The sequence below is a fragment of the Triticum aestivum genome, chromosome 7B (assembly GCF_018294505.1).
Source record: "Triticum aestivum cultivar Chinese Spring chromosome 7B, IWGSC CS RefSeq v2.1, whole genome shotgun sequence".
Lineage (NCBI taxonomy): Eukaryota > Viridiplantae > Streptophyta > Magnoliopsida > Poales > Poaceae > Triticum > Triticum aestivum.
Window position 1 is genome coordinate 680,575,246 of NC_057813.1, and position 11,654 is coordinate 680,586,899.

Here is an 11,654-nt window from a genome sequence, read left to right on the forward strand (position 1 = left end):
GGCGCTCCATCTCCATCTGGAGATAGTCGTCGCGCGCCCATTTCAGGGCCGCCTCGTCGTCGAGCTCCACGCCGCCATGCTCTGTCTTCATGGCGGGAAGCCCCGGCTCCGTTTTCATGGCCACGAGCCCCGGCTCCGTCTTTGGCTTGACAAAGCGCGGAGGAGCCGACGAGGAGGCACGCCAGCCGCCCTCGTTTATGACGATGCCGGTGTTGCGCGTGCGCCGGCCGAGCGGTGTCTCTGCTGCGGGCTCAGCCTTGACGCCGAGCAACGCCGGAGAGCCGGAGGAGTGGGAAGAAGAGCGGGAGGAGGAAGTTGAGGAGGAACCGAACCTCCTGGGCATCCATTGCCCGGCGCGCCGGCGGTGGGCCGGGGCGGCCGCCGTGGCAGGGTATGCCAGCGGCGGTTGGCGGCACTCGAAGTACGCCGCCCACGCCGTGTGGTTGTCGGCGGCGTACTGGGGGAGGGCGAGCTGCTCCTCTGTGAGGGAGGCCCGCACGCGGTCGATCTCGACGGCTAAGTAGGTGGGGCGCGCCTTGACGTCGGGCAACGGGGGAATGGGCACTCCCCCGTTGCTGAGTCTCCACCCCGTCGGCCCGGCGCGCATGTCCGGTGGCGCCGGGATGTTCGCCTCGAACATGAGCCACGCATCCCACTCGTGAAGCGAGCGGCGGGCGAAGCCGTTGGCCGTCACCGCGTCGCCGGGGAAACGCACGGCCATCGGGCTTGGGAGCGAGGGAGAGGGTGGGAAGTAGCAGCGGTGGCGGCGCACGGGAGAGGAAGAGCTCGGCGGCTAGGGCTGGTGTGGCCAGAGGCGAGGGAAGCCACCGGCTTATATAGCCGCGCCCGTGTGTACGTGTGGCGGGAGGGGAGGCGTCGCCGCGCCGCCCCATGACGCGCCGCCCGTGATGAGGAATCAATGGCAAGGCTGACCGGCGGCGGCAGCACGGCAGCCTTGGCATTGATTCCCGCGGGAACCGAGGCGATGAGGGCGACGAAGCGCCCGTCTCGCTGACTCGGCGGGCCCGGGGTCACGCCAAAACCACTCGCCCGACGCCTCCAGCGCACCGGGTTCGGCCTGAGTCCGCCGGCGCTGATTTCGGCCCAAGCCGGCGAAAAACGGGCTCCTAAGGGCACGACTGGGCCTTTTTGACGCAAAAAAATCGCCTGGGAAGGCCGTGTTGGGGGCGCGGCTGGAGATGGTCTAAGCTGCAGGATTAGCAGCTTCTACGGAGGGATTGCTTCGAAAGAGGGAGAAACCAATCAAGACCCCTCCAGCCCTTTTTATGTTGTGTATATATAAGATTTGTCTGAAGTCAAACTTAGTAAAGTTTGATCAATTTTGTCAAAAAAATCAACATTCACAATACAAAATCAATATCATTAGATGCACCATGAATTTAATTTTCACACAGTACTCCCTTCGTCCCAAAGTAAGTGACTCAACTTTGTACTATTGCAAATGCTGATATTTTTTTATATAAATATGGTCAAACTTATTTCAGACAAATCTTATATGCTAAGTAAAGAAGGACCGGAGGGAATACAAAACATAATGTTGTGTGATTTTGTGATGTAAATGGTTTACTTGACGGTCGCACAAGTGACTAGGACCAACAATACCTTCTGCTAACTGTCCTTATCGAAAACGACAACTATTACCGGACCGTAGGCACACTATGGACTGTGGGGCCCCATGCCCACAAAATCCACTCTGCGAGGAGAGAAAGCTGAAAGAGTGAGACTCCATGGAGTGGTGGAGGGCCAGGAGAGAGCATATCACCGTCGCCAGAGGAGAGCGTGCCGACTCGAGCACGCGGAGAGACCTCCAGGTGGTGCTGCAGCAGTAAACCCAACATGCCTCGCCCAGTTGTGGCCAAGAATCCTACAACATGAACGAGAGAGACCCCCATCGAACACCATTCGCCATCGGTGTATGTACTGACTCCGCGTCCCGTCGCCGTCCCAGTGTGTCGCCCGAATAACGCCCGGCGAGCGCATCTCGCCGCACTGTCTTCGGTTGCTCCACAGTCATCCTGGATGAGGATGACAACATCGATCTCAAGCACACAGACACACGGCCACCAAAATCCGCCGTTGACGACGACGTGTCATCCTACCTGTTCTAAGAGCACGGCCACGCATCCGCTGTGAAGATGACGTGTGTCGGCGTCGACTGTCGACTGGCCGAATTTAACCCACGGCGCGATGCCAATTGTGCATGTCCCGGCGGCTGAACTTTGTCACTCTGCTACTAGGGGCTGCAGATTCGGTGTTGCTGTCTTTTGCAGGGATGCAGGAATGAGAACCTCCGCGCAGTAGCAGTGCTCAGGTGTTCCCAGACTGTAGCAGATGCAAAGCGAAAGCGGGCGGGGACCTGGTTCCGGTGACTTTCCGGCGAGCTCTCCCTGATCATGATGGATGAGTGACCGAGCATCCGATGCCTCAAAGGATACCACCCAGCCAGCCAGCCAGCAGCCTGAAGAAAAATCCATCCAGGTTTCAGCTTCTTGTTTTGGGGTCAGACAAAACACTATCCAGAATAGGCTACTCTGCTCATCAGGCAGAGGGCACCACGATCCATCCACCGGCGCATTAATATGCCATCATCATCATCAACTTGTGCCCCCCTTTTGGTACCTGAAGAAGATGGTGGCGCCATAATGCAGCTGAACCTCGCCCGTCGCCGGCCGGTAGGAATGGCTGTGCTGATCTGTACCAGCTCTTTCCCACGACCGGTCGCCATCGAGATGACGAACCGGGCATCGAGCACAACGCGTGACAGCGACCGCGCCGTCGCCCACAAGCCTGTTCGGTGGTGGTACGGTGCACCGGCCCCTCCAACTCACGGCAGCCCTTGTGCTCAACTGCTCTGCAGTCTGCACCAGCACTTCCCAGGAAAACCCCCTTTCGCCTTACCTGAAGAAAGGGGAGGAGCATTATCCATGGCATTGGTCAGGCCCCCTTCAGCGCGCCCCTTTCACTGCTGCTAGTGACACCAGCACTCGCAGGGAGCAGGAATAAACACTGCCGGAAAGCAGGGCCAGATCTTTATGCAGCAGCTCCAGGATCACCTGCGAGAAGAGAAAAAAATGATGCTGTAATTAGACTAAGTTAACAGATTATGCCTCAGGTAAGAGGAGAGGAGACGTAAAGCAAGATTTGATGCAAATCTCTTGTCACCAACAGGAAGGGGAATAAGGGCTTAGTGCAGGTCAGCATCAGGAAAGCAAAGTGTTTTATTAGGTGATTGCTGCTTTGATCCAGCACAATGATCTGGGGAAAGATCATTCCACGTTTCTTATCCTTGTGGGGGATGATCTTTGCCCAACACTTCCAAACTGCTTTATGGAGTGCTCCAACTTAGAATTTACTGCGGGCATCCGAGATACAGGAATCTCTGGATGTTCTTTCTTAGTGACAAATCTCTAAAGATACTGCAGTTATTATTACTAAATCCTTGCTTTTGCAGTCAGGCCCATGATTGGATGTCAATGATCCGAAGAATGTGGCGGCACAATCTCTAGCATAGGAACTTAACAAACTTATAATGATATCAACCAAATCAAAGTCATTGCATAAAAGGTCAAGGCCATGTTATCCACAGCATTCACTAAGATAAGAAACAGAGCATTACAGACATACAACGGTTTGTGCAAGTACTTTGTGACTATTTTCACCAAGATATTATCAGAATAAGTTCCACGTCAAAAGGATGACACCTTTAATCCACAAATATCTCGGCAATACATACATTGGTGCCACACATCATCACAAAACTGAAGCTACTGGCAGTAATACGGTTAGTTGCTAAAGGATAAGATATATACAGGGGTGACACAATATCAGTTCATGTCTCATACAATCAACAAGGATCTAAAGTTTGAGTAAGCTATGTGATCTTACTGATCGGGCTAGGTTGGCCCCGCTCCCTAAAAAAGAGCTCTCTGTCTGTCTCCCAATAGTAAGGAAGACACACTAACACTATATCTATTGCATTTCTGATGCGTCGAGGGAATAACATTTACAAGAAAACACTGATATGATTTCACAAAACTTTCCTAAGCTAAAAATTACCTTCCTACACTTTACAGCAATTGGTTAGTTACTGAGACAACAAATAGCGTTGCAGGCACTCTTTTGTTTTTTGGAAGTTCATTGGCTTAGATATGTAGGAATCCATGCCTGCAGCAAGGCACTCATCAGCACTCTCCGCGAATGAATTTGCTGTCATCTGCAATGCATCATGATATTCGGGGTTATTATACAGTATCCAAAAATAATTGACTTAACATAATGGTCCATAATCCCTAATATCTATTGTTATGTGGGATTAACCAAGCCACAAAGAAATCCCATGCATTGACATTTAAAGCCAAATGGAAGAGTATGTGAAACCTCATGGCCAGAAACACACTGAAAAGGCTCAAAAAAAACATCCACTGTTAATCAGTAAAGTGGAAATGTTGTTCTCACTTCTCACAATATGTCGATGCGTTCGTTCAAAGTCTAGGCAAGTCTATGATATTGCTATGAAAAGATTCAAAAGAGCTCCTTCGGTAGCGCTGAGGTGCTAGTATTTCCCACATTAATTGGAGAGGAAAAAGAAAAGGACCAACATGGTATTATACTAATCACTCATACATTTGAGCTGTTATTGTATAAGGAACACATTTCCAATTATAGCACTGTAGTTGTAGAGAAAATACAACTTATTCTTAAATATTAGATACAGGTAATGTGATTGCGCGTAGTTCGGGCACTTGTCTTACAAAGCAGGGCAGAGATAACATGAACATTTGAAATCTTAGATGCAGGGGCATATTTTACTTTTTACTCTAAATATGAGTACTCAAAGAATTGAAATTTTTATTTTGCATATGAATATTTTTCTCCACTAGGCACCTAACTGCATGTCATTTTGCACATGAATGTATGCTCACAAAAACAGACAATCATGAAGTAACATGGGAACAATGGTGAGACAGAGAACATGAATTTGGAATTGTTTAAGTAAGCTTACCGCAATTATAGGTACTCTCTTCCCTTTCTTGTCTTGCACACAATCAGATGAAATAGCTGAGCTAGCTATCATCTCATTGTCTTCAGGCTTTACAGAAGCATCCCAACAGCCAGTATTTTCAAAGTGACGGATCAATTTAGTGGCTTGTAGGCCATCCATTACTGGCATGTGAACATCCTGTCAAGAAAGTGCCACTACCATTGTCAACAGAAGAGCAGAAGAAACGCTACCATATGATATAAATTTCACTTGGTTTCATAGGTGTCCTGACGCCAGTAATGATATCACAAGATGAGGCAACATCTTTATAACTTAAATTATATTTATCAAATAGTATAAAGGTAATCTCAATACCGGACCATGGTGACTAGTGATATAGGAAGCAAGGAGGGCAACTAATCATTGTAGACAACAAGAGATAATCCATGAAGCTTGGAACACACTAGAACAAGTCAAGCAATGAGCCAACTCAATCAATTATTGGAGGTAACCCTTGCCTATTTTTAAGTTCAGAATAATGTATATCCATCACCTAATGGATTAGGCTTTTTGCTCCATTTTTTGTGCTTGAAGTGGTGAGTTCATGAAAACGATGCACCTATTGGCTTGAATTTTTTAATTTTTTTTTTGTAAACTTGGCATCCTTTAAGTGTCACTTTTGTAACTTAAATATTTTCAGGTGAGGCAATCGAGAATGAAGTGATGGCTACATATGGATGAATGGATGAGGTAAACATGAGAAACCAAACTAATGCTAGCATGTAGCATAGACAATTGAGAATTTTGTTTGTCATACCATCAGGATAATATCATATTGATGGCGCTGTACTGCACGGATTGCTTCCAGTCCGTTATTTACTATGTCTATTCCATGACCCAGCGGCACCAGCATTGATTTTGCCACCATTATATTGACTTTGTTATCTTCGACGAGGAGGATCTTTGCCTTGCTGCTACTTGGAGAACACTTGGATTTCTTGTTAAGTGATTTTTCTTCAAGAGCTTTGCATGCTTTCCTTCCCTCCTGAATGCCAGCCCCTGAAATTGATGTTGTGTCGGCTCGGGAACTGGAAACCCGTTCAGCTTGACTATTCAGTTCAAAGACCATTGAACAATCATTTTTTTCTTCATCTATGCTGCTAACATTTGGACCATTTGATTGACTAGCAGCAGGGGCACACTTTCCAGAATTATCTTCCGTCGATATGAAACCATTGGAGAATGGTTTATGATCCTCTATTACATTAGTAGAATCATAGAACATAAGATTGCTGCCAAAGAACTTGGTGTTGTTCATTATTGGAACTCCAGAAGACAGGAGAGAAGGGCGCACTTTCGGCTTGAAAACGAAAGATCCTTCTATATCATTGATAGTGAGATTATTACGAGTACTGGCCTCATCATCAGGATCATCACTGTTCTCCTCTTTTGCAGGAATTTTGCAAGGTATCATGAATGTGAATGTTGATCCTTCATCCTCACAGCTAACCACAGTTAGAGTACCACCCATCAACTCCACCTAAATCATTGTGAAAAATCAATAGATTAGTTACATGATTTATTCATTATCTAAGAAAAGTTACACAACTTATTAAGTTACTGTGAACCTGCTTTAGCTAAAACTAACATTAAAGTATTTCTTCTTGTGATTCCAGGTATTAGTGGTTAGTTCATGCATAACTACTGGTATATTAATTTTGTCTTATAGATGAATCAATAACCGGAACTGAAAAAAGAGCGTACCAACTGCTTGCAGATCGCAAGGCCGAGCCCTGTTCCACCATATTTTCTTGCATGGTCCGTACTGGCTTGCATATACCTCTTGAACAGACACGGCAGTGCCTTCTCTGCAGGTGATCATAAATTGAAAGAATCATGAGAAAAGGAGATAAAACAAATCCAGAGATTATATGTTTCCCCTTGAAACGGGATATGGGGGAAAAGGAGATATATGGGGAAAAACCTGGTATTCCGATCCCAGTATCATGTACATCGCACTGAAGCCAAACAACTTCTCCCTCATGGTACTCCCTAAAATTTTCATTTGATACAACACCATTCTGACAAACATCTTCACGACTGGAGCAACGCGAAGCATCTTTATTACAGTTTCTTGGAGAGGCAGCAGAATTTTCTGCTGCAGTAGTAACTGAGCTTGCAGGATGGGCTCTCATATGAAGTTGCCCATTTTCTATTTCACATCCTGCTTGCTGCTTATCTACAAGACGAAGTTTTATCCCAACCGTCCCATCATGTGTAAACTTCACTGCATTGCTGGCATGGTTCAAATAAGATATATATCAGACATATATTTTGCATTACATCCAGGCGCATGTTTATTTTATTTAACTTTTCTCCAATCTCTTTAAAGGCTGGTATGCTTTAGGAATATAGGAAATGGAAGCTCACCTGATTAAATTGGTCAGAATTTGCCTAATCCTTAGCACATCACCAATGACCTATGACAACATTGAAAAAATATAACTGAGACAAAAGAAATCATTTTAAGTAAGCGAAATCCCAAAATTGACAAAGATCTCTCCTGCTCTGCAACTACTTAAACTTATAAATAGGTACTTCATTTTCTTCCATAAGGTGACTAAAGTCAATTTGCAGATACATGAATGTGTAAAGCCAAATTCAGTCTTCACCCTTAACAGATCTAAGTTTGATTCTGGGTCTGATACAGGTTGACGTGTTAACGCTTTAGACAAGAGAACATGGGAGAAAAGGTAGTTATTACTCAATACCTCCAATGGAACATCATCTCCTATAAACCCTTCAAGGGTCAATTCCTTCTTCAGAGATGCAGCGGCAGTTTGGAGTACGTGTTTAACTACTTCCCTTGGTCTAAATGTCGTAGCCTCTAGTTTCATAGCTCCTGAAGTAATGAAGGCAGAAACAACCTTTCAGATTTCAAGTGTCTTAGGCACAAAGAGAAATATGTTAACAACTATAACACCAAATGAAATGTACCAACGGTTTTGGATAATTGTTTGGAGCAAATCTCAAAAACTATCTTCACTCAGGAAATGTCACTCTGAACTTACTTACTACAAGTAACACAGTGGGAATTGAAATGCACTTAATGTATACATTATGTCCTTTAGTGGGTGTTACTGTGTAGCATCCAGCAACTCCTAGAAACCACTTGTAAAGAAGAAGATAAATGGCTCATTTTCCTTAAATAACATTCATTTTAAATACCTGACTCCACTTTGGAAAGATCGAGGATGTCATTGATCAATTGCAGTACAAGATCTCCAGAAGATAACATAACTTCTAGCAACTGATATTGCTCTTTATCCAGTTTAGTAGCTGCAAGAATTTCAGCCATGCTAAGAACCCCTGAAAGGGGAGATCTGATCTCATGGGACATGGTGGCTAGCATTTGTTTTGCTCTCATAGTTTCCTCTGCAACGTTAGGTAAGTGGAAGCATTCAATGTACAATTCTGACTTACAGCTCAATAATTATGTTAGAGTAAACTAGACTGCTACAAGATGCAAACCAGTAATGTGCAGAGATCTGCTAAGTTCCGTTTCCTTGGCTTTTTGGATAGCTTCTCTCACCCTTATATCCGCCATTTTCTCCCTCGTTTTAACCTAAAGCGCAAATAATCAGAAGGGAGGCACAAAATATAGAACAGCATGCAATTTCAAAACTGAAATCATGAGCCTGGCCATGAAATGTAACATGCCGACCACTGGTAAGAAATGTCAATTATCTAAAATACTACAAGAAGCGACTGGTTCCTACAGAGTAAGAAATAGGCGCAGTGCCACTGGATGAAAGAGAAATTTTAGTATGCAGTTCTAGGCTTCTAGCTACAATTCTATGCATCCTTTCACAGACCAAGAAGAAGGGTGACTTTTACTGTGCACACCAGAGCCAAGGGAAACGAATAATATTTTTTATTCTCAAGATTCAGAATGAAATGGAATTGAAGAGGCCTATATGAGAGAAGTAAATTCAACAAATCACCTGGTCTGTTATGTCCATTGCAACATAATTCACACCAATTGTTTCCCCAGATTTGCTGAATACTGGTTCAATGTATGTCACAAAAGTCTTTGCTCCAAACAATGGAGTGTTAAATACAAACTCTCTCTTAGTTGGTATACCCTTGGCCATAACCTCCCTCTTGACATTATTCATCTCATCTATACCCTCACCTGACAATATCTCATGGTCGGTTTTACCAATAACATCCTGAAAAACAAATTGTAATTAACCAAAGTCAAAATTTATAGAGTGAGAGCAGTGAACAGTATATGAAGCACAAAAGTCGGCGACGAAGGCATGGTGAAGGTATCAGCAAAAATTAAATTACCTCATCAGCAAGTGTTGGGAAGTGATTAAATATGAAACGGTACCGCAAGTCAGCATCCTGTAAATAAGAAAGAGAATATGTATCATTTACCAATACCCTATCATCGAAGTTCATGCTCAGTGCTCCATCATGTGCCTTCTTTGAGCAGTGTCTTGTGTACATAGCAAGTTGTAACTGGTGTAAACTTGGATAAAGCATACCTGGTGAGCAATTACAATAGGAGCACTTTGGAGAACCAAATGCAAGAAGTAATCAGCCCGTTTTAACATTCCAGAGAATTCCTCCACCGGTGTATGTGACTGAAGATTCTTTATATCTTCCTCCAACTTTTCCTCCAATGCACGCTCCCTTTCCAGGCTTGCCTCAAGCGCTTCTTCTAACCGCATCGCTCGCTCTTTCCAATAGGAAATAGTGTTGTACTCTGCATCTATTTTAAGCTCCTGATTACGAGAATGGTCATCACTCTTTTTGCTCGGACGCTTCCATTCATTCTTGTAAACTTCATCCAGTATTGGTACTTGCCTCTTCGCAGCATAATAATTTTCATCCTGAAAGCGCTGCTCCTCCAAGATTTGTTGCTTCTTTTCTTCAATCTCTTTTCTCTGTTGGGAGAGACGGCCAAGCTCTTCAGTCAGAAGCCGAGCAGTATTAGCCCTCTTATATTTCCAATGCTTTACAAAGTATTGCATTTGAGAAGCGCCTTTCTCAGAGCCTGCAATTTCCATAAGCCGGTGGGGATCCACACGAGCAGGCTGCTCACGAAACTCAACATCATTGAGTGCATCGTGGTCCTTTCCAAGTTTCTCCATTTTGAACAGCTTCTGGTGTGCATCCCCTACGTTAGGCCACATTGGTGGTGCGACCTCATCATCAGATTCGCACTGGTACTCGTCGCCCATCTTTCTTTTATATCAAGCACTTGTGCTATCTGGTGAAATCTCACTCAAACTTTAGTCATTGTGCACCCAGCATGTGCTGTTGCCGGCTCTTGCTTACACACACTAATTTCTACTTCAAATTTCAACGCTCTCGGTGCTCTGAGAACAGCAAGTCGTAGCGTAACTAACTCTCGTGTCCACCAACCTGCAGAGAGAGAGAGAGAGAGAGAGAGAGAGAGAGAGGATCAGCAGCTACTTTTTTTCTGCATAAAACATCCAGTTTGCGACCTGGTGCCGAATGAAAAAAGATAATCTCATCATGAAAATGGTCAAATTTGGCAATAGCTGATCAACTGAATTGCACGGTACTAGGAATCTGCTGGAGAAACAAGCTTGCCGGGAGAGCAAAATATGATCAACATGTAATGCATATATAAGTCAAATTCTGTAGCGAAAATGCCAAAAGGAACTCCGCTTTCAAGGCAGACAAGCAAACGCTCATGACTGTGGCAACAAAAGCAGACATGCAGCTCTCCTTTTCACGAAGCTCCACACATTCCGTAAAGATGTCACCTTCCCTTTCTTCGAGGCAGCAGGAGAGAGCATTTTCGGATCATGGGAGGGCAGTGAAAAAGGCACATAACTGAATCTAAGATTCTACGACTGGGCTCCAGAAACCGCAGGAGCAAACACAATCGTGAAGAAAATATGACAGATGCAAATCTGAACTACAGCGTCCAATTGAGCTGACCTCTCCAAAAGATGAGAGGCCAAGTCACAACAAATCGAATGAAGGCACAAGTATATGCCTCCATAAAGTCAAACAATTCAGTACTAGAGAGAGGCGCAGGTGAAAGCAATCACGGAAGCAACAGCATGCGTCAGGAGCCTGATCCCAGTAGGATCCGGCCTTGCTCTGCTCCGCCGGCCCATGCCCGCAACCCGCTCGGCAGAATGCCAAGGAAAGCTCACAGCGCCGCAGCACTCTGGATCAAATCCCCGGCCTCGATAACCACCCGATCAAACGAAAAAACATGCCAAGTAGGCAAGAACCACCCGAAGCCCAGCAGCTCTACGAAATCGCAACACGCCCGCCAGGCGTTCGACGGAATGCCTGACCGGCACCCGCGATCAGGAGACCTCACGACTCACCTGAGACAACGGACGCGAGCTCCGAAGACGACGCCTTCGGCTCCCTCCTCACACGAGCTCCCACACGGACGGGGCGGGGACAGGGGCAGGGCCGGGAGCAGAGAGGACGCGCGAGATTGAGTCGGAACTTGGCAGTGGGGGGTCAATGCAGCAAGGCGACGCGGAGCAGAGCAGGGGGTGGGGAGGTGTGGGCGGTGGAGTTCGCGGAGGATCTAATGGCAGCGAGCGGGGCGAGGACGGGGAGGGGGGGCGCGGCCATGTGCCGGGAA

General features: G+C 45.9%; 1 pseudogene; it reads right to left on the minus strand.

Annotated features, from left to right (window-relative positions):
* Positions 1-1,478: 1,478 nt before the first annotated feature.
* On the minus strand, positions 1,479-11,641 carry LOC123159596 (probable histidine kinase 1; annotated as a pseudogene).
* Positions 11,642-11,654: the final 13 nt, after the last annotated feature.